Source organism: Eublepharis macularius, chromosome 3 (assembly GCF_028583425.1).
Source record: "Eublepharis macularius isolate TG4126 chromosome 3, MPM_Emac_v1.0, whole genome shotgun sequence".
NCBI classification, from domain to species: Eukaryota; Metazoa; Chordata; class Lepidosauria; order Squamata; family Eublepharidae; genus Eublepharis; species Eublepharis macularius.
Genome location: NC_072792.1, coordinates 73,301,212 through 73,326,236, shown reverse-complemented (window position 1 = coordinate 73,326,236; position 25,025 = coordinate 73,301,212).

Sequence of the window (25,025 nt, the reverse complement as noted above, 5' to 3'; positions counted from 1 at the left end):
AGAGACTTCTGTTATGAGCAACTATTGTAGTAGCAATAGCTAAACAGATATACCTTGACCTGCTGTGTAAAAAAAGATGAAGTCAAGTAAGTGACAGAATTGGATGTACTTGTCTACAAGCAGCTGCAAGATACCAGGGTGAAAGTAAATATACAGCTCGCATTATGCATAAGAAAGTTGTACTAGAACATAACAGCATGAGAAGCTACACCAGAAACTTGAACTGAGGATCCATTGCATACTTTGAAATAGTGTCAATTAATAACTTCCATTCACATAAATGTTTCAGCCAACTGTAAGCTTCTGGTGCGGTGATTTTGGATGGGCTGATCACTGTCACTGAGTGGGCAGAGCATTGAAAAAAGAACAGTCATTTTTTAAAAAATTCAAAACTAAATAACTTTAAGGTGGATGGGTTTTGAAGAGACAGTTCACTTGTCAACAGGTCCCAAGCTTGAACAGGTCAGTGGACTGAGTGCACTTTGCTGGGGTCTGGGGGGCCTGAGGAGAGGTCTTGCTTAGGCTCCATGGCCATTACCATGGTAGGGTTCTTTTATATCATTATTAATATAAAATAGAATGTTTCTTCATTACTTATGAGACTGCATATATAGGATGGAAAGACCCATTTTGCAGTGTGTCACATTTTTCTCCCAACTTTCCTCCAGTCCATTAGTCTCACCACTATACCACGCTGGCTGTCTACAAGTTTATACTAGGCACACAGAAATTATATTCAGACCCCCATATGGAGGAGTAGGCAGTTTTGAACTAGGAAAAGCAGAGTGAATAAGTGAGAGTGAGTGAGCAAGAGGAGAATGAGAATTTCTAGGTTACTCTTTGGGGATTATCTGCCTGCTGAAGAAATGACTGTTTACTTGTATATTTGTAATTAACACAAAAATTATAAAAACACAAGAAATTCTGCTGCTGGAATTTCCAACGATTTCGGGAAATGAAGTGCATGTAATAATTATGCCTCCGCAGGAATAAAAAACTAAATTATGATGTGGCTTTTGAAACATTGTGGATTAGAGCCAAACTCATGTTATGTAAGTGAAAGTGTGTGCAATTTCCACCAATTTTTCCTTCTCAGTCCAACCTCATGCTCTGAATCCTATCCTGTTTGTGCAAGTCTCCCAAGCTGCAGAAATGGCTTTCCTTGGTGGGGTGTATGTGTGCACATGACACATGGGAACTCATAATGGACAGGAGATGGGAAAGAATGTGGACCTTTTCTCATGGTTCAGTGGATGCCATCTCCCAGAGATTTCTGTGTTCTGTGGTTGTTTTGTTATCCTTTTCATGGTCTCTGAGTAAAGAGATATATATTGAATGAAAGGGATTCCACTGTGAGTCCTGCTTAGAAGAGAGTACCTCCTATACAAACTACAAAGATAAAATAGATGAGATGGCAAACGTGGGCTCCCTTGAGGGTAGGACTAAGGTCTCAGCAGATGCTTTAGGAGTATAAGAGCTGGAGAGAAGGGACCATTCAAATCATGCAGGTGAGATGGTAAGTAAAGTAAATGCAAGGAAATTCAGGTGAAGAAAACTAGTCAGGTTTTATTTCTGTTCTTCTCCTCTTGACTTTTTAACTCTCCTTGAGCCTTGTACAAATGAGGTCACAAAACCGCTCCATTCACTCAATATGTTCGCCAACTGTTCTGTATCAGTCTCAACTTTTGCATGCTTTCATTGTTAAACTGGTGGTCTCATCTTGGCAATCTAAATTAAAAGGTGACACTTTAAAGGTTACATACACCAGAAAATATATAATCTAATTTGTTTTCTTTTTATGGTGTAAACTAGTAACAGATATTAATATGACAGAAGGGTTTTTTTAAAGGAAAAGCATGATCTTGCTTATCAAATTACTATTTCTAGTATAAGACTTGCACTTTAAATTTTTTTTGAGAAGTCAGTGTAACAATATATATTTGCTAACATTTATCACATTGAATGCATTTCTTCTTCAGTTAATTCAATAACCTTTCCTATGACTGGAAATATATAATGTCTTCTGTGACTATCTATATTGGAGTGGGAGTTGCAAACAACTTTATCCTTTGTTCTTTTGTCCATCTTTTCTTCTAGAACACGATGCTTATCAGATCCCTGTTTTATTCGAACACGCTGCTTCTTCCCCCTGGTTTCAAAATAACAATTATTTTCCATTTTGAAACAAAGCCTGTGCAGAAAATGGGACTAGAATGGCATCATCCCAGAGAGACAGAACTGAATTGAAATTCCATCAGCATGGGAACTTCGACAGGGGTTGCTATAGTGCTGCTGTTTGTCATGCTGTAGTCAAAAGTCTGTACAATTTCTATTTCTAAATTTCTTTGCCGGGGAGACTTTCTGCTTGACTGGTATTATTTATTGGTGCCAAGGCTGGAAGTGATATTTTAAAATAGGAATTGGTGTCTTCTTTGGTGCTGGAAGAAGAGTAGAGAGTTGTTTACATAATCAAGTGAGGCCAAATTTATAACCTACAAAATTGTCCATTATCAATAAAAATAATAAACTGGGTTTTTGCGATTGCTATCAGCCATTTCAGTACCTCTTAGTACAGTGAACTGGGATGTACACTTTAAAAAAAGTCCATTAATTTTAGTTTGGAAATGTTTTATTGTATATTATAGAAAATGTTATATAATAATAACAATAACTGTGCTTATATACCACTCTTCAAGACAGATTAGTGCCTCGCCCAGAGTAGTGAACAAGTTAGTGTTATTATTATCCCCACAATACAGCTGGGGAGCTGGGGCTGAGAGGAGTGGCTTACCCAAGGCCACTCCTTACCCTACTGAGCTCTTGGCAGTAGTGGGATTTGAACCAATAGAGTGCTGATTTGCAGCTGAACCACTTAACCACTGTGGTATAGCAGCTCTCAATATAATATACTATATTATAAATGTATTACAGTTATCATATGATTGTTTTCTTTATTCTTTGTTTCTGTTGGTGTCAGTACAAAACACAATGTATGTATAAATGCTCAGAAATTGAACTTGTAAGATAAGAGACTGTCTGCCAAATTTCAGATGGAGAGAAGAAAAGGTTCTTTTTTATAGGCAATTTAATTTTATGTTTGCACAGGAGGCAACTGAAAAAAGTAGGCAGCAGGTACAAATCCTTAATATCTAGAGCAGGGAGTGTTAGGAAATTGTTTCTAATCAGAGAACATAGGAGGAGTCCAGCTAGCTCAGACCAGTGATCCATCCAGTTCAGCATCCAGTTGCACCAAGTGGCTGTTTGGTCTTTGACTGCAAGGGCCAAGGGCAACTGGATGCAGGGTTTGATGGTCCAAACAGTTCTGAGGTCAGGGCACAGCTTAGGCTCACGATCACAGTGAGCATCAAAGTAGTTGAATAAATGCTTAACCGCAGGCTTAAATCATCTCAAGAGAGAGGAGCCCTACCTGTTCCCAGGCTTCCTCCAGCCAGGGATTGATTGAAACCTGACCATGCAAAGCACTATACATGCTCAGGCAGTAATCTGGCTTGGTAGGTGGAACTATGGTCTGCTAGCCTGGCTCTTCATCTCTGTTGTGCTTCCTCCTTGCAGCTTCTGATGCTTATGCCAGGTGGTGGTGGTGGGAGAACATGAGGGAATGGTGGTCTGGGAGTGGCGCTACAAGGTGGGGGTCTGGCTGCCATGGAGCCTGGTGTGCTGGCAGCACAGCCTAGACAACAACAACAACATTCGATTTATATACCGCCCTTCAGGATGACTTAACGCCCACTCAGAGCAGTTTACAAAGTCTGTTATTATTATCCCCACAACAACAAACACCCTGTGAGGGTGAGCTGAGACTTCAGGGGTAGGACCTTTGACAGAGGTGTGAGAATCCAGAGGCTCTGGGTCTGGAGGTAGTTCAGTGGTTTGGTTTTGGGTTTCCCATGAACTTCCTGATCATCCCCCAGAATAGTCTCTGGTTTGTCCTAGTCATCCTCAGATGAGGAATCCGTTCCTGTGTCTGGCCCTAGGGGAGGAGGTCCTGCCACCGGTCAACCAGTCACTCTGAGAGGCCAACAACAGGGCACCCCGATGTAGCCTTCTGATGCTGGTATTCAGAGGTTTACTGCATTTGAATGTAAAGGTTTCCATTAGTCACCATGGCTAGTAGCCACTGATAGGTCTATTCTTCATAAATCTATCTAATCCCCCTTTAAAGCCATCTATGCCTATGGCAATTGGAAGGCAAGACTCAAGGAAACTAATCCCTGCTCCCTACTGAACTTTACTTCGCTGTACTCTGATACTTGAAGCATTTTTCTCCGAAACCACATATGATCATGAAAATTAGCCTAGGAGAAGAAAAATGCTTGAAGCACTAGAATTCAGTTAGGTAAGGCACAGGAAGGAGCAGGGTTTCACTACCCTCACCCAATTTGCACAGTCCAAAAGAATCTTCACACTTTTTTCTCTTTCTGTACCTAAGATACATGTGACTTGAAGAAGCGGGGAGATTTTATAGGAGAAGTGGCATGGCTGCTTTTAAATCAAAGAGTTTGGGAGATGGCAGATCCATCCTCTTCCCAATTTCATAGAATCATAGAGTTGGAAGGGGCCATACAGACCATCTAGTCCAACCCCCTGCCCAGTGCAGGATCAGCCTAAACTATCTCTGACAAATATTCATCCAGCCTCTTCTTGAAAACTGCCAGTGAGGGGGAGCTCACCACCTCCCTAGGCAGCTGATTCCACTTTTGAACTACTCTGACCATGAAAAAGTTTTTCCTAATATCCAGCCAGTACCTTTGTGCATGTAATTTAAGCCCATTGCTTCAGGTCCTACCCTCTGCTGCCAACTGGAACAGCTCCTTGCCCTCCTCCAAATGACAGCCTTTCAAATATTTAAAGAGAGTAATCATGTCCCCCCCCCAATCTCCTCTTCTCCAAACTAAGCATTCCCAAGGGCCTCAGCCTTTCCTCGTAAGGCTCAGTCTCCAGACCCCTGATCATCCTCGTCGCTCTCCTCTGCACCCTCTTGATTTTGTCTACATCCTTTTTGAAGTGAGGCCTCCAGAACTGCACACAATACTCCAGGTGTGGCCTGACCAAGGCAGTATAGAGAGGGGCTATGACCTCCTGCGATTTTGACGCTATGGCCCCTTTGATACAACCCAAGATTGAATTAGCCTTTTTTGCCACCGCATCACACTGATTGCTCATGTTTAGTTTACTGTCCACTCTTACCCCAGGATCCCTTTCACATATACTACTGCCCAGAAGTGTATCCCCCATCCAGTATTTGTGCTTCCCATTTTTGTGGTCCAGATGTAATACTGTGCACTTGTCTTTGTTGAATTGCATCCTATTCACAGCTGCCCACTTCTCCAGAGTATTCAGGTCTTGTTGAATTTTAATTCTATCTTCTTGGGTGTTTGCTACTCCTCCCAATTTGGTATCATCAGCAAATTTAATGAGCAGCCCTTCCACTCCTTCATCCAGATCATTGATAAAAATATTGAAAAGTACCGGGCCCAAAACTGAGCCCTGCGGCACCCCACTGGACACCTGCCTCCAATCTGATGAAACGCCGTTGACCACCACTCTTTGCATGTGGTCCTCTAACCAGTTCCCTATCCACCGAACTGTCCTATAGTCCAGTCCACAGTCTTCCAGTTTGCCCATCAGAATGTCATGGGGGACCTTATCAAAAGCTTTACTGAAATCCAGATATATCACATCAACAGAGTTCCCCTGATCCAGTAAGCTGGTCACTCGATCAGAGAAGGAAATCAGGTTGATCTGGCAAGATCTGTTAGGGACGAAACCATGCTGACTTCCCCAGATCACTGAGTGGTCCTTCAGATGCTTACAGATTGATCCCTTTAAAATTTGTTCTAATATCTTCCCAGCAACAGAAGACAGACTGACTGGCCTGTAGTTTCCCGGGTCATCCTTCCGTTTCTTAAAGATTGAGATAACATTTGCTCTTCTCCAGTCTTGTGGCACATCCCCAGTCCTCCAGGAGGCCTTGAAGATGATGGACAGGGGTTCTGCAAGTTCTCTCGAAAGTTCTTTCAGCACTCTTGGGTGCACCCCATCCAGGCCAGGGGATTTGTATTCATCCAGTGCAGCCAGATGCCTCTCTACAACCTCTCTGTCAATGTCAATTAGCCACTCAGGTGTCCTCCCACATTTTCTACTATCTCTAAATGTGCCTGAGTTCTTAAGGGAGAAAACAGAGGCAAAAAAGTCATTAAGCCTGTCTGCTTTTTCTCTGTCCTGCATCAGAGTTTCTCCATCTACTCCCAACAGTGGTCCAATTGCCTCTTTTACCTTGCGTTTGCTTCTCACATATCTGTAGAAGTTTTTCTTATTGCAGCGAGCCCTCCTGGCCAGACCCAGCTCGTACTGAGCTTTGGCCTCTCTGATGGCTGATCTGCAATACCTAGTAACCCTCATATACTCCTCTTTAGAGGTCTATCCTTCCTTCCATTTCCTGAACATTTCCTTTTTCTCTCTTTGGTCCTGCCTTGTTTCATCTGTCAGTTTCTTTCTCTGTAGTGTGTTACTGATACTTTCGGCAGTGCATGCAGCTTAAGGCAGCACTGCAGATGCTGCCTTTTGCAGGGTGGCTTTGATCTCCAATGCCAATATGTGCAAGCAAAATATTTAACCCCGTGCTTAGCAGATGCAGCCAGAGAAAGCACAGAGCAGCAAGTAGACAAGAACCACTGTGCTTATATAGAATTAAAATTAGCCCTAGCAGTCCTTGTTAGTGACAAGATCTTGGGTGTAGCTCTGCTGCTTGGTTATATCTGTTTGTAAATCTGCTGAGTCACTCTCCCCCCCCCCCCTCCCTTCCAATGCTGAATGAGATTACCAGGTGCCTGAATCACCACCTAACCCAAAGATGTCTTAATATTACAGAACTAGCAACAGAGCCTGTTTTTTTAAAAAAATGGGCCCTAGAAAACCCATGAATGCTGGACTTCCCACTGCTGCGGTTCCCTTCAGAGGGGCAGACCAGCTCGCCTGGCTGTCCCGCTGCTGTGGTTCTCTCTGGAGAGGTGGGCAGGCTCGCCTGGCTGTCCTGCCACAGTGGCACCTTCTGGAGGCCGCATTGGCTATGATGCGCTTTTTATTCAGGTGCTCCTGCATAGGCACACTAGGATAAAAAGTGTGTTGCCGCCAATTTGGCTTGCCTTTTATATAGAAAGATTTAATTAATAATCTGATTTAAGAACATGTTGTTTTTTGTTCTGGAATAGATTAGGTAAAGATTGATTGCACATCCCAGAGTGGTTAACTGTTGTGTGAAATGTCACTGACTATGGACTATGTTGAGTTCAATGAAATGCTTCATTTTCACTTGGCTTTATTTGTGTGGTTAGACTCAGGTTGATATCACTTCATTCATGAAGCTCTTGTGGAATGAAATTCACATGGTTTCTGCTGGGATTATGTATGAATTGAATCAGAATCAAAATTGTTTCAGATGTAATTATCTCAATTTAACTTTTATTTACATAGGAGAAACAGGAACACACTACTGAAGAACCTTGAGGACACAGCTCTTGAAAACTTCAATGAAGAAGATCCCAAAGTTTCCCTACACAGTTTATTTCATTCCTGAACTATTATTACTCTTAAAAAGGGTTTCTCCTCTAATGTTTTATTCCATGTGCTTGACCAGATAGTGTTCAAGCAAAACATGATCCTACGGTATTTTATTTATTGGGCAGTGTACTCACAAATCACTAATTGTGTAACATCCTTGTATCCATAGGGGGCTAGGCAGAACTTCAAGGTACATAGCTTTGCTGAGTACCTTGTTGATACAAACTGCTTTTAAAAAAAGGATGAATTCAAATCACCTCCTGGATTTTCTTGCCCACACAGAAAATTCCAGTTGCAAATTATTTCCTGGGATCTTTAAGAGTGAGGAGGGCCTAGTTTTGTTCTGTTCTTTTAAAAATAAAAATGGAACAATAGGACAAGGGGATCAACGGCCCACATTCTCTCATACTTTATCTCAATATAGTCTACATCTTTTAGGAATTTCTCCCAACCTGGCTGAGTCTGCTCCGCAAAACAAATGTTTCAAACAGTGGAGCATGGCATGATATAATAGGGAGAGGGGTAGTTCCCTTTGCTTACAGTAAAAGTAGACCACTTGCTTTACTATGAATGGGCAGGCTCATGAACATCATGCTGAAGTAATTTTCAATACAATAAGACATCTGCGAGATTTCAGATTTTGAATCTGTAGTTCTCTCTCATATAGAGGGATAATCTGATCCATTGTCATCACGGATCTCTCTCACAATTCCTAAACATTGTGTGTGTGTGAGAGAGAGCAAGTGTATGCCCTTTAATACTGTGGGGGTGGAGGGACAATTTAATCTTGATTTTCTCCTCCTTCAGTCTGCAACTCAGATCTCTGGGGGCTATTGATCATTGGGGGAGGGGACAAGGTAGAGTTGCCAGCCAGCAGCTGGCAACTGGTGGGACACTGTGGGGGCAGGGATATGGGGGGGGGGCTGTAAGCATGACAGCGTTACATTGCTTCTGAGGATGCCTAGAGAGGCATGGCATTACTTCTGGGTTTTTCTCAGAAGTGCCATAACACCATTGGGCCAACAGTGATTTTTTGGGTGTGTGTGTGTGGGGGGGGGGGGTTCTGTTTTTCCTGATGGTCAACAAAGTGATGGTGGGCAGTGAGGGTTGCCATTGGTAGGTCTCCACTATGGCAGCCCTAGGGCAAGGCCGGGGCTTTTGTTCCTGTTCCCTTACATCTTTGCAGCTCTGCTTGCCACCATGTGCAAAGAAAATGTTTGCGCTTGTCCCTACAGGCCAAGTGGGCAGACTTCCTATTACAGGATGGGGGACAGAAGCTCTTACTCCTCTCCAGTTTTCCCTGCTTACCTTCCAAAAATTACAAGCCAAGATTTGCCTCTACATAGCAGGCACAGCCCCAATGATTGAAATGACATAGGACTCATTCTTATACAGAATGAAAAAGTACACCCAAATCTACAGCTATTGACTAGAAATAGAAATGCTGTACATAGTAATGCAGATTGGGATGATCCTTCAGATCACAGGCTCAGAGGATACATTTTCTAAAAAGAAAAGTTACTTTAAAAGAGTATCACAGACGTACACATTCATTGTAGTTTTCTCAGCATATGGATTGAGAAATAACTCCATAGAGGTAGCAGGAGGAGTGAGGTGGGGGTCAATGGTAACTTAGATTGCTGGTTCAGCCCTGTACCCATGTAATCCCATGTTTTCTGGTTCAGCCTGGCATCTTTGGATAGAGGAGCTAGGTATTAGTGCTACAAAAGACTTTTGTGTATTATCCTGAATACCTGTTGTTACTCAGGTCCATGAATAATCCAGGAATGTGTTAAAAAATATATGATCAAAGAGATTGTTCTGTTTTGATACTTACTTCAGAGATTATTTCTCAGTCAAAGAATAAAGACCAACAATAAAAAGGATGGTCCTTTCTCATCCACTGGAAGAATTAATATTCCTTATCAGGAATGGGTCTCAAGGTTGTACACTGATTCTGAAATATTGTTCGAAAAGTACAGCCAATCTAACCACATATATCTCTGTGGGCTTGGCACCCCGTGGAGATTGTGAGAGAGAGATTTTTTTTTTGTTCCTGTAGTGGCAGAGGAAAAAGAAAGAAGATTTATTTTTATGGGTTTTTTAAAATTTTACCAACAAGTTAACATATAATAAACATTAAACAAGCTAAATCAATTGGGATTGTAATTCCTATCCCCTGAACAAAGCATTTATAGATGTGCCCGCAAAATGACTTGCATTTAATACAAAATATTTACATTATAAACAACTGTGAATTCTAATCAAAGATCTGTAATTGGTTTTCTTTCAGTTGTCCGCTAAGTAAAGACTAAATCAGGATAGGTAAAACTAAAGGAAGCAGGAAATAGGCTATTACAACTCTCAATAACAATATAGCCACCCATTTTACACCACCTTAATAGAGGGAACCCACCAGAACATTCACTCCTAAAAATAAAAAGAAATGAGAAAAGAAATTAAATTTCTAACTATGTTGATTGCTCTTCTATTTATTAAGAAAGGGCTGTAAAGCCCAATATCTGGGGGTTATTATCTACCTACCTCACTATACCTCCCCACCTCCCACCCCAAACAAGATACAGTAAGTAGATGAACTGGAGTATTTCTCATTTTTAAATATTAACAAAAGAAACTCAAACATTACATCTAGCTTTCTCAAGCACTGTAAGAATTTATGAACACTCCTCAGGTGTCCTTTTTAATTGGAATTTTGCCCCTTTTCTTCAGTGATACTCAATCTTTTTCCAGTCTACTTTTGCTGAGAGAATGTTCCAATAGAGGGCTCAAGTGCAGTCCTGTCAGAATTTGGAAACTGCTATCTGGGGGCCAAACTACAAGTGACAAATGACACAGATTGGACACTTGTCAGCTTCCCTCAATTTTTTATTGGAAATGTAGGCAGCTTGGTGGAATGTTGAACAAGTGACAGTTGAAAAGTCCATTGGACAGCAGTCGGAGAGCCAAGCTGCAAGACCAGGATGCCTACATTTCCCATCAAAACTTGAAGAAAGCTGACAAGTGTCCAACCTGTGTCATTCGTCACTTGTAGCTTGGCCCTAAGTCAGTGGCTTGAAAGGTCTTGCCTTTGCTAGTGGGTCTGAGAGTTTGTTTTAAAACTGTATTGTATCTTTCTTTATGAGAGTCAGTTTGGTGTCATGATTAAGAGTGGTGGGGCTCTAAACTGGAGAACCAGATTTGATTCCCACTCCTCCGCTTGAAGCCAGCTGGATGACCTTGTGTCAGTCACAGCTTCTAGGAGCTCTCTCAGCCCCATCCACCTCACAGGGTGTTTTGTTGTGGGGATAATAATAACATACTTTGTAAACTGCTCTGAGTGGGTGTTAAGTCATCCTGAATGATGGTATATAAATCAAATGCTATTATTATTATTGTTATTATTATTCTTTACCTAATGAGAATTCCTCCCTGTTTGGAGCAGTGGATGCCAGTGATCTGGAGGCACGTGGCAGGAAAGGGCCCTTTAAACTATCAGCCGGCCAGCAGCAAGCAGGAATCCTCCCGCCACCTGCCAGCTGATAGTTTAAAGGGATCTTTAAAGGGCCACGAACATGAACACCGAACATGTTCATTAAGGGGACATGTTCTGTTCTGTTTGTTGTTCGTGGCAACGAATAACAAACAGAGTGTTTGGAATTGTTTTCCCATTTGTGTTCATGTCTAGCTAGCAGCACCTCAAAATGAGGAAAGGAAGGTTTTACTATGAATTCAGAAAAGCACAGAGTGTGATTAGTCCTGAACTTCCAACAAATAACTGAATGAGAAAAAATTTATTATCTTGAAATGTAACTATGGTGATGAATTTTAAATTAACCTAGGAAACACCTGATTAAATTTTTAGTTACTTTTCAGTCATTTGGGTCTCTGCTTCTGTTTCTCTTTTCCTACCTACTTGGTGGCGAGGGGGGTGCTGCTGCTGCTACTACGGAGACACTATCAGGAAAAGGCAGGCGAGTGACTTAGCACTTGAGGAGTGACATATAATTTTCCATTGGTTTTTTTCTCTCTCTCTAGCAACTTTGTCTTATTGCTTTGTAGCAAATTTTCCCTAAGGACTTGCGTAGCGTTAATGGAGCCATCAGTCTGTGGCAACAGAAAAGGTCCACCAGGATGAATGTTACAAATGAAACCCCATCATATAAGGCAATTTCAGTTGGTGTTCATCTTACTTTTCTGTCATGGAAATAGAAGCAGAAAGGGTCATAGATTTCAAAACTGAGCACAAAAATACACAAGAATGACCTTTAAAAGAATAAACTGTCAAAGATCACCTTTGATAATTATCTCTTATTTATTTATATCTTTCATATGCGTCCTGTCCTTTCATTAGTGATGCACAAATCTAGTCTACTTTTGGTTCTTCTGGATTTTTTGATGTTTGGGTTTTGATTCCTTCCTCCCCAAGTTCTTACTTTAATAAAAATCTGAATGTGGATTTTTTTTAGCAGCAGCAGCTGCATTTTAGCATTTTTAACCTATTTGATTACATCTTTTATTAACTAAAATGTGTTCCTTTATTTGAATACTTAAAAAAAATTCTTTCTGCATCTCAAGAGATGTGAATGGGATGACTTTGTCCTGTACTATTTTAGTTCCTCTCCCTATGTTGATCTCTCCTTTGCCAGTCAATGGAGTTCTCTTCTACTTTTTTAGTGCCAGTGAGTATTGTGCAAACAGATTCTCCCATCCCAAAATGATTATTTACTTGAAATTGTTCTCTTTTTCATTAAAAAATACCATCATATCCTAACAAAATGGACATAGGTTCAATTCAAAGCTACTTTTGGTAGTGGATGACTTTTGTTTCATAGGCATCAAGGGTTTTAAAGTTATCAGTATTAACTGATTACCTTTGTTTTAATCAGCAGTTACAGGATGTGGGAGATTTGCAGGCTGGAGTATTTCTCTTTCATCAATCAATCTGAATTGTGTAATGACAGTTCAACAAACAAAGCAGGGCATTTATATTTTACATGATGGGATGGGATAGGTAAATAAATGGGACAGGTAAATGAAATTGGTCACTGCTGCTAAAATATCTTATGGAAGAGAAAAGAAACTGCATTATTTTTATTTATAAAATTACATACTAACCTGGCACTGTAACTCTGATTAAGAAAAAATAAAATTATTTGCTTTGACAAATCATTGCCTATACTATTCTTTCCACCCCCATGGAAGTTGATTCCCAGGTTTGTATGGCCCATGTGAACTAATAACTATGTAGGTCAGGGACATATGGTGGGGTGAAAGCCAGTGTAGTGTAGTGGTTAAAGTGCAAGACTAGGGTCAAATACACATTACTCATTCTAAGTCGCATGTTCCCCACATTCCCCATGCAATCCCGAGTGCCGGTCACATTACCTCATTAAACAGACGCATTTCATGCACATTTCTCCCGAATATGTGGTCACAGGTTTTCAACAGGAGTTTCACGGTGGCCGTGAATGGGTCAATGCGCAATTTACGGGTTTTTTTTAAAAACCACCCCCCTTCCTGTCTCTCCGGCCGTTCCAAGAGTTCCTATTGGCTGATTCAACTTGCAAGTGCTCCGTAGTCTGCAAAAGACTGTTTTTGACTTCATAGCATTGGATTTATTGATTATGCTGTTCCTGAATCAAATCTGGTAGTTTGAAAAATCATTTTGGGGTGAATCCATCCTTAGAATGGACTCGCGAAACTTCCTTTTTAACTGTTTTTTATTTTTTTTATTTTATATTACTGTAATATCGAAATTATGAAATATTGAAATAATGATACTCCAAGGAAGTGAAACTTCAGTAAAATTCAGGCACTGAACTGTCCTGCATAGGAAATGCCCACGAAAGCTTCCCACATGCTTCCAAATTTCCAAAAAAGAAACGGGAGAGAGCCATCAGTGCTGTCAGTGGGGGAAAGAGAGGCATCATTATCTTCAATGATGTTTCTTTATAAGGCAAGATCGAAATAATGGAAAAGTGCGCTCAAAAAAATAAAAAAAATGGGCGGGAAAAAAGGTCCCGCCCCAAAAAGCAGTTTTCGAGCGGCCGTGTGACCAGAGGGATGTGCGAGAAAGACAGACTGGAAGCAGGAATGTGAACGAAGAGGAAAAAATCGCGGATTGGAGGCAAACGGAAGATATCCGATAAACATGTGGGTAATGGGTGAATGTGGATTCGACCTAGGTCCGGGGAGATTCAGGTTTGAATTCTCACTCTATAATGGTAACCTGCTGGGCCAATCACACACTCTCAGTCTATCCTACCTAACAGGGGTTTTGTGAGAATAAAATGGAGGAAAGGCGAATGATGTAAGCCAACTTGTGTCCCCACTGAGGAGAAAGGTGGGTTATAAATGAAGTAAATAAATAAATAAATGGCCCTCCTGTCTTTTGTGTCAGTGGAGCATGCACTCGTGAAGGAGGTGTCATTTTGCCCCTTTGTGCCAGGAATAACAACAACAACAACAACAACAATATTCAATTTATATATCGCCCTTCAGGACAACTTAACATCCACTCAGAGAGGTTTACAAAGTATGTTATTATTATCCCCACAACAATCACCCTGGGATATGAGTGGAGCTGAGAGAGCTCCGGAGAGCTGTGACTGACCCAAGATTGCCCAGCTGGCTTCAAGCAGAGGAGTGGGGAATCAAATATGGCTCTCCAGATCAGAATCCCACTGCTCTTAACCACTGCACCAAACTTCTACATCAACTTCTGTGGGGAAAAAAAAGAATTGCTTGGGAGAATGAAATGTGGTGCAGTCCTTACACCAGTGGGTCACTGTATCCAAACCAGTATTTTCCAAAAAAGGATGCAGGCTACATATCAAATCACAAATAACTTGAGGCTTTTCTGTGAAGGAAAAAGTGATATAAAAGAGGTACACAAGGGCTTCCTATTGCAGGTAATAACTGGGATACAGTGATGGGCCTGCGCAGGCAAATGAAAACCACTTGAGGGGAAAGTACTGAACTCTATCCCAGTACCTTCCCATGAACATCGATTTGCCCTCAGGATTGTACTGTGGCTTTTAAATAATGTTGCTTTTTCATTTTGTATTTTTATATGATGCTTTGAATATAGTAGTTTATAAAAAGGTAACCAGTAAAGTTAAATGCTAACAGTAATATTAGTGCAGGATGTCTTTTCAAAGGTCATTGTTATAGAAGGTTCTGAAATAGAAGCATTTTACCAAAAGAAAAACCAAAACTGTCCAAAGCCATTCTGTTAAAATAAAACAATTCTTTTAACTGAATGGTCTTGAACAGTAACAATATATACAAATATCAGAAATGTGAATCACACTAGGAAAACATGTAAAGTCTATCCGTTCTATGGGCTTATATATAAAGTGAGGTATCCTTAAAAGCGAATGTCTTTCTTATGCCATTAAGAATGTCAGAGGCCTTTACACTGACCATGTTGTTCTCATTGCACATTTTGCTATCTAAACATCTTTCAGAGGAGGAAAATATTCTGTTTTTGATCGCTTTCCCACTTGTTTCTCCCTCGTGTGCAGGAAATTGATTATCTCATTCTGAAGATAATTGACAGTGATTATTCTTAATCTAACATCCGCCACAGCCCAATTCCAGCTCCCTTGAAAACTATACATACCATTCTTTGCTTTCTTAAAAAGTAAACCAAATCCCTGTATAAGATCACAGGGCCTAGTAACAAATATATTATATATTTTATATTTTAACAAAAACATTATATGTGTATGTGCGTTTTGTTAATGAAAACTGAGCAACAGTTATTTTAACTGACCTTTGTAGAAGGATGAAAGGCTTAGTTTCTCCACTAGCCTTCTCAGATTGCTCTCTCAATAAGTTGTTAAATGTCTGAAATTGTGAATGTCCGACTCTTATTCCTTATATCTGGACTGTCTCAAGTAAAGGGGCAAATGGAGCAGTACATACCATTCATGGCCAGATTGATAAAACTGTGTTGCAGCTCTTAGGTGATGATCTTCACTTGAAGATGGATGAGAGTGGTGCATTCCTGATTCTCCTGGGCCTCTCAGCTTCCAGTGCTGTGTTGACTATGGTATCCTTTTGGACCACTTTGCCAAAATTGAATTGGAAAGCACCACCTACCAGTGGCTAAAGTCCTTCTGGAGGGTAGAGTCCAGAAGATAGCACTCAATTACTGCTGTTCTTCCCTTTGGACCATAGGATTTGGGAAAAGTAAAACTCCCAATAATCTCGGAAGACTGGAGAGTTAAATTAAATAGTGAAATAACAGAGGAAGAAATAAAGAAAGCAATACAGTCAACAAATTTGGGAAAAGCGCCAGGGCCTGATGGACTTACAGCAAAATTTTATAAGGTAATGGCCAATGAGCTGGCGCCATTTCTAAAAGAGGTGATCAATGGGGTTTTGAGAGACCAAAGAACTCCAGATACTTGGAGTGAAGCTAATATATCATTGATCCCTAAAGAGGGACAGGGCTTGACAAATGTTAAAAATTACAGACCTATTTCTTTACTTAATAATGATTACAAGATCTTTGCGAAGATCTTGGCAGAAAGGCTAAAGGGATGGCTAGCTGAGGCTATTGGGGAAGAACAAGCAGGTTTTCTTCCAAACAGACAAATTAGAGACAATTTAAGGACAGTTATAAATGCTATTGAATACTATGACAGGTGTTGTGATAAAGAGGTTGGGTTCTTCTTTGTAGATGCTGAAAAAGCGTTTGACAATTTGAACTGGGACTTTATGTTTGCAACTATGGAACAGCTACAAATGGGAGAAAGATTCATAAGAGCAGTTAAAGAAATTTACAGAGACCAAAGTGCAGCAATTGTGGTGAATGATGAGGTGACTAAGAAACTGATTATAGGGAAAGGTACAAGACAAGGTTGTCCGTTGTCTCCACTGTTGTTTATTTTGGTATTGGAAATACTGATTATACAGATCCAAGAAGATGATGCAATCCGTGGAATAAAGATAAAGGACTTTTCCTATAAGGTCAGAGCATTTGCAGATGACATAATGTTAATTGTGGAAGATCCAATTGAAAACATGCCTAAGGTAATAGATAAAAACAAAGAGTTTGGAGACTTGGCAGGTTTTTTTGTAAACAAAAAGAAGTCAAAGATATTGTGTAAAAATATGACTAAACAAAAACAACAGCAACTTATGGAAATAACAGACTGTGAAGTAACAAGTAAGGTAAAATATTTGGGAATTGAACTGACTGCAAAAAATATAGATCTATTTAAGAATAATTATGAGAAATTATGGACTCAAATAGAGCAGGACTTGATTAAGTGGAATAGATTGAAGTTGTCATGGTTGGGAAGAATTGCAGCAGTTAAGATGAATGTTTTGCCAAGAGTGATGTTTTTGTTACAGACAATACCAATTATTCGGGACTCTAAACAATTTGAAAAATGGCAAAGGAAAATATCGGAGTTTGTGTGGGCAGGCAGGAAACCTAGGGTGAAAATGAAAGTGTTGCAGGATGCAAAAGAAAGGGGTGGAATGCAACTGCCCAACCTGAGACTTTACTATGATGCAATCTGTCTGGTATGGCTGAAAGATTGGATGACACTGGAAAATCGCAAATTGCTGGCCTTAGAGGGATATAAAAAACTGTTCGGATGGCATGCATATTTATGGTATGACAAAGTGAAAGCAGATTCTATGTTTCTACACCACTATATTCGGAGAAGCCTCTTCACAGTTTGGAAGAAATATAAAGATTACCTACAGGAAGGAACTCCCTCCTGGGTGGTTCCATATGAAGTAATTGATCCAAGAACGGTCGATAATAAGCAACAGTGTTTAACGTATAAGGAGATAACTCAAACAGAACTTTCTAAAGCTAGAATAAAGACACAACAAGAGTTGTCCCCAAACTATGATTGGTTTCAATATAGACAAATCAGAGATCTTTATTATTCGGACTGTGCGAAGGGAGGAATAAGAATGGAGAATTCAGAATTAGAGAAAGTAATTTTACAAGGAGATAAAAAAGAAATTTCAAAGGTCTACAAAGTGTTGCTAAAATGGTATACTGAGGATGAGGTAGTTAAAGTGCAAATGGTGAAGTGGGCTATAAACTTTAACAAAGAAATAACAATGGAGGCGTGGGAATACTTGTGGAAAAATACGTTGAAGATTACGACATGCACTAATATTAAAGAGAATGTTTATAAAATGATGTATCGTTGGTATCTGACACCAAAGAAGATAGCGCTAGGGAATTTGAACATGTCTAACAAATGTTGGAAATGTAGAAAACATGAGGGTTCTTTGTACCATATGTGGTGGACTTGTGAGGTAGCTAAGCAGTACTGGGGGGAAATAATAAAAGTAATGAGTGAGATTTTACAATTTCAAGTGAATAAGAACCCAGAACTCCTGCTACTGAATTTGGGAATGCAAGGTATGCCAGCACAATACAGGACATTGTTATTCTATATGACAGCAGCAGCTAGACTTTTGTACGCGCAGAAGTGGAAAGTACAAGAGGTGCCAACCATTGAGAATTGGATCTACAAATTGCTGTACATGGCGGAGATGGATAAAATGACAAGAAAATTGAGAGACCTTGACCCAGGGCAGTTTAACAAGGACTGGGAGAAGCTGAAACAATATTTGGTGAAAAAATGGGAGGTGGGTGGAGAACTGTGGCAGTTTGAAAATTACTGAAACATAACGGAAGAAGAGGGAAGTGACTATACCGAGGGGGGGGAGAGTTGACTGAATAATTCTAAGCAAATACCATATTGGATTATTATATAGAGTATTAGTAGTGCTATTATTAGTAGTGCTATTATAAGAAATGTAAGGATAAAAGCTAAACTAAATATCTTTCTGACGTAAATAATAGTTGCAAAAGGGTGAATGGATACATATCAGTAGGTGAAATGTGGAAATAATAGATTGACTTATGTTAAACGAATATATGAATGGATTACTCTAGTTAAATAGCTCTATAACGGAGAAATTAGATAATTATACTGGATATGATATGTAAAAGGAAGTAAGAAGCAACATATATAGAATATAAGTCAAATTGATTGATATATTATGAATACATGTAAAGTTTATAGAAGTACTAGAAAATATGTATAAGGTGGGGCAAATTGTTTGTCCCATATTGAAGAGAGTAGAAAGAGTAAAATAGAGTATAGGTGATCAGAATGAATATTATTGAAAGGAATCAGAAATAGCACAAATATGATAGATAAGCTTAGAAGAATTTGAAAGTATATTATAATAAATATAGTAAAATTCATATGAGTAAAGGGAAAATAGATGAGGGGTTGGAAAACTGTTGGAAGTCAACAAAAGGGGGGAATGGGAGGGGGTTAGAATTGGAAATTTAAAGGAATGTGAGTGTAAATGATATGATATGATATATTTCTAATCCAATAAAAATTTTTTACAAAAAAAAAAAGGATTTGCACGTTTCCATCCTGATAGAAATGGGAGATGAGCCCAACGCTCTTGACAATCCCTCTAACAGTTTATGTAAATATTAAAAAGCATCAACGCCTACATGAAACTGCAACCTTAAAACTATTCGAGAACAGAATAATGAAAAGACTGCCTCCTCTGGTATGAACCTACCCAGACAGTGAGATAATACGGAGTGGCCCTGCTATGTGTGTTTCTACTATCAGAGATTGAGTGGGTAGCAACATATAACAAGACCTGTTGGGTGGTGGTACTGAGGTGATGGAATGCTATCTCCATGAACCTCTCTCCATTGTAGCTTTCAAGAAGGCTGCTAAAATATATTTGCTTTCTCAACCTTCTGGCATAACACCAAGCTCTGTGCTCCCCACCCCACTGTTGTTATCTCTCCAACCACTAAACTGTTCTGTCTGACCCCACCCTATATATTTCCTATTATATTGTAATTGTTTTTTAAAAATATATTGTTGTGAGTTGCATTGAGGGCACTGTGTGCAGAAAGGTAGAATAGAAATATCTTAAGTTTACCCTCTTGCAAGGTAGGCATGACTCCTAGCTACTAAGCTGTTTTTATCCATAAGTGTTGAATTACAATCTCAAGGTTGCTATGATTTGAGGGTTGCATGCCGACCACCGGATGGGAACTGGAGATCTCCCAGAACTGCAACTGATCTCCAGACTATAGAGATAAGTTATCGTGGAGAAAATGGCTGCTTTGGAAGATCAGGGTCGTAACTGAGAAACTTCTCTCAGTGATATGGCTGGGCATGTTTTTGTTGCTCTAATTTGTTTTTATAATTCTGCTTTTGGCTTTTGACTATCAAGTTTTATTATTTGAAACTGTTCAACAGTCCTCTTGTTTGAGGGCCAAAATATTATTTTCTTTAGCAAGTGTGCACTCTTCTTCAGCAAGCCTTGTCTGGGGAACAACAACACTGAAACCTTTCACGAGTTGACATCTAGGTAGGTATTTTCCACTAGAGTACACCCACCAACTGAAATTGATTGTTACCTTTAATATCTGAAGTGTCACTCTCTTGAATTTTGGCTACTGGTCAACTTATGGTATTTAGCTTAATCTATTTTGAAGACTTCCCACCTTCATTCTTTATCGCTGCCTGACAGCCGTAGTGAAATGGCTGAAAAATAACAAATTAAAATTGAACCCAGACAAGACTGAAGTGATGCTTGTTGGGAAGTCAGAGATCTTGAAAAACATTGTACTCCCCACTTTCGATGGAGTTCATTTGACCCTTGCAGACTCAGTTAAGAGCCTAGGGGTTATACTGGATCCAGTGCTACTACTAGAAAAACAAGTTAAGGCAGCTAAAAAAATGCTTACTACAATCTCACTCTAGCCCGGAAAATGGCTTCTTAACACAGCTGACCTATGGTATGGTATGGTAACATCAAAATTCGAATATTGTAATGCATTATACATTGGTCTCCAATCTAAGTTAAATAGGAGGCTCTAATTGGTGCAAAATGCTGTGGCTCGACTATTATCAGGTGTGAGCAGGAACTTTGTGAACTTGTGAACTTGTATTCATTTATCTTATGACATTGTTTATGGAAATATTCTTGACACTGTATGGAAATGCCTGCCCTTGTCCTTGCCACTGATTCTATTAATCTCACACTATGTAATCTGCCTTGAGTCTCAGTGAGAAAGGCGGAATATAAATGACATAAAATAAATGAATGAATAAATTTATTGCTGTGATAACAGAAACAGTTTGCTGGATTGCTGAAAAAGCAGAAACTGATAATGGTATTTGAAGAAGTGATAGATAATATAACTCATGAAGAGAATCCTTCACTATAGATAAGCTTTTCACAAATGACACAGAAGCAAGACTATTGTGAAATCCTAAGCACTTACTCAGTTTGAAAACATGTTATAACTTTTGAAGCAATATTGAGGAGTCTGTAGAGGGCAGGAAAGTCTATCCAAACAACTTGTATTGATCCTAAGCTTTTTGAGAACCATTACATGTTAAAGAAAGTACTGCTCTTTAGAAGCTGAGTCAGTGTCCACAGCATACTAAGTTGGCTTTAACTCTCTGATGACTGCTTGTACAGAGGATACAATTTGAAAATTTGGAAATAACTAGATATTTACAAAGCAAAAACTCCAGTTGACGTGTTTCTTCTGTGGCAGAAGTTCTGCCACTCCAGCAACAGGGCCTTCACCTCAACTGAATTCAGGCTGCCTCTGTGTGGTTCCTGATGGCCATTTGAGCTACATTCCTTCCAACTCTCTCTTGATCAATCTCTTGCTGGAATTCAAGAATGTGCACTGCTCCATTTGGAGCCAGGGTTCCTTTATATTCTCCAATTTCCCCAGATACAAGGGAAGTTTTAAGCAGTTAGTGATGCACTTTCCACTTGGCTAGAAAGCGTATGTAGCAGAATCTAAGGAAGTTGGGTCTTTTAGGATGCAGCGACAGATCTGACGAAACCAAGTATGTGTGGGGTGGGGAGAGTGGCAAGGAATCGGTCAGCAAAGGCAAAGACTAAGAAAAATCATACTTAGAATCATAACTTAACAGGAAGAGTTCCTGGGTGGAGATGCTTTCTTTTCAAAATGACATGTATTCATCTATACCTTTATCTCTTTGTATTTATCAATACAAGTATAATTTGTGGTTTCATGAAGAAGTCCAAGGGATAGTGGATAATCTTTAAAAAAATCCCCACTATCCCACTAATCTGAACAGGAAAGTGCTATAGCGTCATAGATTGGGAGTGCCCTACCAAGCAAATTCCCGCCCCCCCCCAACTTAGACTTAGATGTAACTTAACACTGAAAGATCCAGAGAGAATATAGATAGAGTCTAAATTGTAAGGGAGTACATGAGATTATAGAATGTCTTTACTGCTTGTAGTGAACACCTTAAGATAAGACTCTTAATTTTCAGTTTCTGAAGCTTTTGATGCATAAGTGAATTTGTAAGTGTCTGAGCTGTTATCTTAAACCAATGCTCTTTTGAGTCTAGAGTTACAGTGAGTCCCAATTTTTAAAAGATTGCCCTCTTCTGAATTTCCAACCCAGCAAGCAGCTACAGAAGATAAACACTGGTTTTCAGTCTAAGGGCCAAGCTACACATGACGAATGACACTTGAATGGCAAGTGGATTGAGTGGAGGGCAAGTGAACAGGGAGAAATACACTTGCTGTTCAAGTGTCATTCGTCATGTGTAGCTTGGCCCTAAGTTGGAGGTTTTCAGTTACCATACAGCCAGTTTTGCGCAATCCACCGTAAAAACTAGAATTCATATAATTCCAAGGATGAAAGCAAATATTCACTATTAGTCGGCAATGTAATGTTGTTAATTTAGTATGCCACTTGTGTCACGTGCCCACATAGTTAAGAGAATTTTACTGTATTTACATATGTGATCAGAAATTCCAGGAGTCTGGTAAAATTCTCCTCCCCGTACATAGATTCTATAGTAGACCAGATCCCCATGTTGTTGCTTGCTCACGGCCGTGTTACATCTTAGTAAATAATTGTATTTAGCCAAAGAGCACAGAAGAACCCACCAGTAGAAATAAAAAGTCTATATTGTGGGTAGAGATGGGCACGAAATGAAACGAGAGTTTCCTGTTTCATCACGTTGCACGAATCACGAAACAAAAACTTCCATGAAATTGTCCCATTTTGCGATATGATTCGTTAGTTTCGTGATTTGTGGAAACAAATGCTCACATAGAGCAGAACAGGAGGTCTGTGGTTGGCAGACAGACCTGCCTAACAGGTTTTGGAGGGAGGAAACTGGTGTTCCCATGGCTACAGAAGGCCCATCTCCTCAGTTGCCTAGGGGCTAATGCCCCTGCTCCTCACTGTATAGGGCTGAATGGAAGCTCTCCAATTGGCAAGGAGAGCTGCCTATCAAGGTTATGTGGGCTAAGATTGGGATTTCCAATAGCAACGAAAGGTCTGCAGACATTCCGGGCCTATGTTGCCTAGGGAATCAATGGATTGGCGCCAGCCTGTCTGGCGCCACAAATTAGTCACGAATCAAACAAATTAGGCCAAAAAGTCGTGAATTTCGTGAAAATCACTGGCCCACAAATGCATTTCACGAAACACAAATCGGCCCAATTCGTCACGAAATTTGATTCATATTTTGATTCATGCCCATGTCTATTTGTGGGACTGATTCACAAGCCATGAGATGTAGCATACATTTGAACAATTTGTCAAACTGTGCATGTCAGCAATCTGCACATCACCAAGTGGACATTTTCAGTCTCCATGCAAAGGATTAAATGATGAGCACATCACTTTATTTCTAATGATTTGCAAAAACCTTATTCCTGTGTGTGGTGATGTTGGTTGTGGATGCCAATAGCCAGGAAGCAGGCATATTCAGGACTACTCTGGTTTTCAGCAGTAGCTATTATGTTCTGAATGCTCATGTGAATTAATCTTCATTAGACCATACTGCAGGAGAGAGCCAGTTTGGTGTAATGGTTAAGAGCAGCAGGATTCTAATCTGGAGAACCGGGTTTGATTCCCCACTCCTGTGTTCGAAGCCAGCTGGGTGACCTTGGGTCAGTCACAGTTTCTCAGGGCTCTCTTAGCCCCACCTACCTCACAGGGAGATTGTTGTGAGAATAATAACAACACCCTTTGTAAACCACTCTGAGTTGTTTACAAGTTGTCCTGAAGGGCAGTATCTAAATCAAATGTTGTTATTTTTATAATAATAATAATAATAATAATAATAATAAGTATACCCTATGATTGAATAAAGATAGAAAGCATTGAGATGTATGTTCAACTCTGAAGATAACTTGTGGTGGTGAGTTCTGTCAAGTCATAGCCTACTGATGGAGACCTCTGCTGGCGCTTTCAAGGCAAATACTAATAAAGGTGTTTTACCATTGCTTGGTCTATCTTCTGAGATTTGACAAGATGAGTCTTGCATGGGCTATTCAGGTCAAGGAAAAATACTCATCCACCTACTTTTTGCTTGGGGTGCCATCAATTCACTGTCAACTTACGGAGACCCTTGCTGGGGTTTTCAAGGTAAGAGACTAACAGAGGTGGTTTGCCTTTGCTTGCCTCTGCATAGCAACTCTGCTCTTTCTTGGAGGTCTCCCATCCAATTACTAACCAATGCCAACCCTGTTTGGCTTCTGAGATCTGACAAGATGGGGCTAGCCTGGGTGATACAGATGAGGGCAAGGTAATTTGAGGCATAGCTAAGCCATTATTACAGCCCTTGTTTGTGCTTTAGTAGATGACTGGAAATGTAGAAAGGGATATTCTTTGAAGCACAGGAATTTGTATAACCACATAACTTCCACTTCTGCCCCAATGACTGCACTATACTCTCTACACAACACTTGTGTTTCCATGCAATCTCTGCATGCTATGCATATCTCACATGCAAAGGTCTATGAGTATGGAATAACTGTATCTGAGATCCAAATAACCCCCTACATGAGCTTACCTTGATAGAGATATAGGAATATGCATATTGGTTTCAAATAGATCTATTGCCTCTTCTATATTGCTTCAAATTCTATCACAAACTAGTTGCCTGTTAAGCTGCTGACACACAATAAAGGCTGGATGGAAAAATTCCACTTGGTTTTTCATTTTCTAAGTACCCCGTACACATTTAGAAAATGAGATGATTTTCAATTTCTATATGAATCATAACCCCAATTCTCTCTCTCTCTTTCTCCCCCCCCTCTCTCTCTCTCTCACACACACACAGATTTTTAAAAAAGAGATTATTAGGAAGGCTTTGTATCCTGTATAGCATGTGTTCAGGCATCTTTGCCTCTCTAAAAAATTTAGGTTAATGCAGTCTTAAAATATATTTTTTCCCCTAGCAGTTTACTTGGTGTGTGCGTGGGTGTATGTAGTGGAGATGTCTTGGGCTTGCTAATGAAGCTAAGGACATGAATAATATTGACTGTTACTGTGTGAGGCCTCCAAGCGTGGTGTTCATTTGTTTCTGTAGGTATTTTAAAGTGAGCATCCA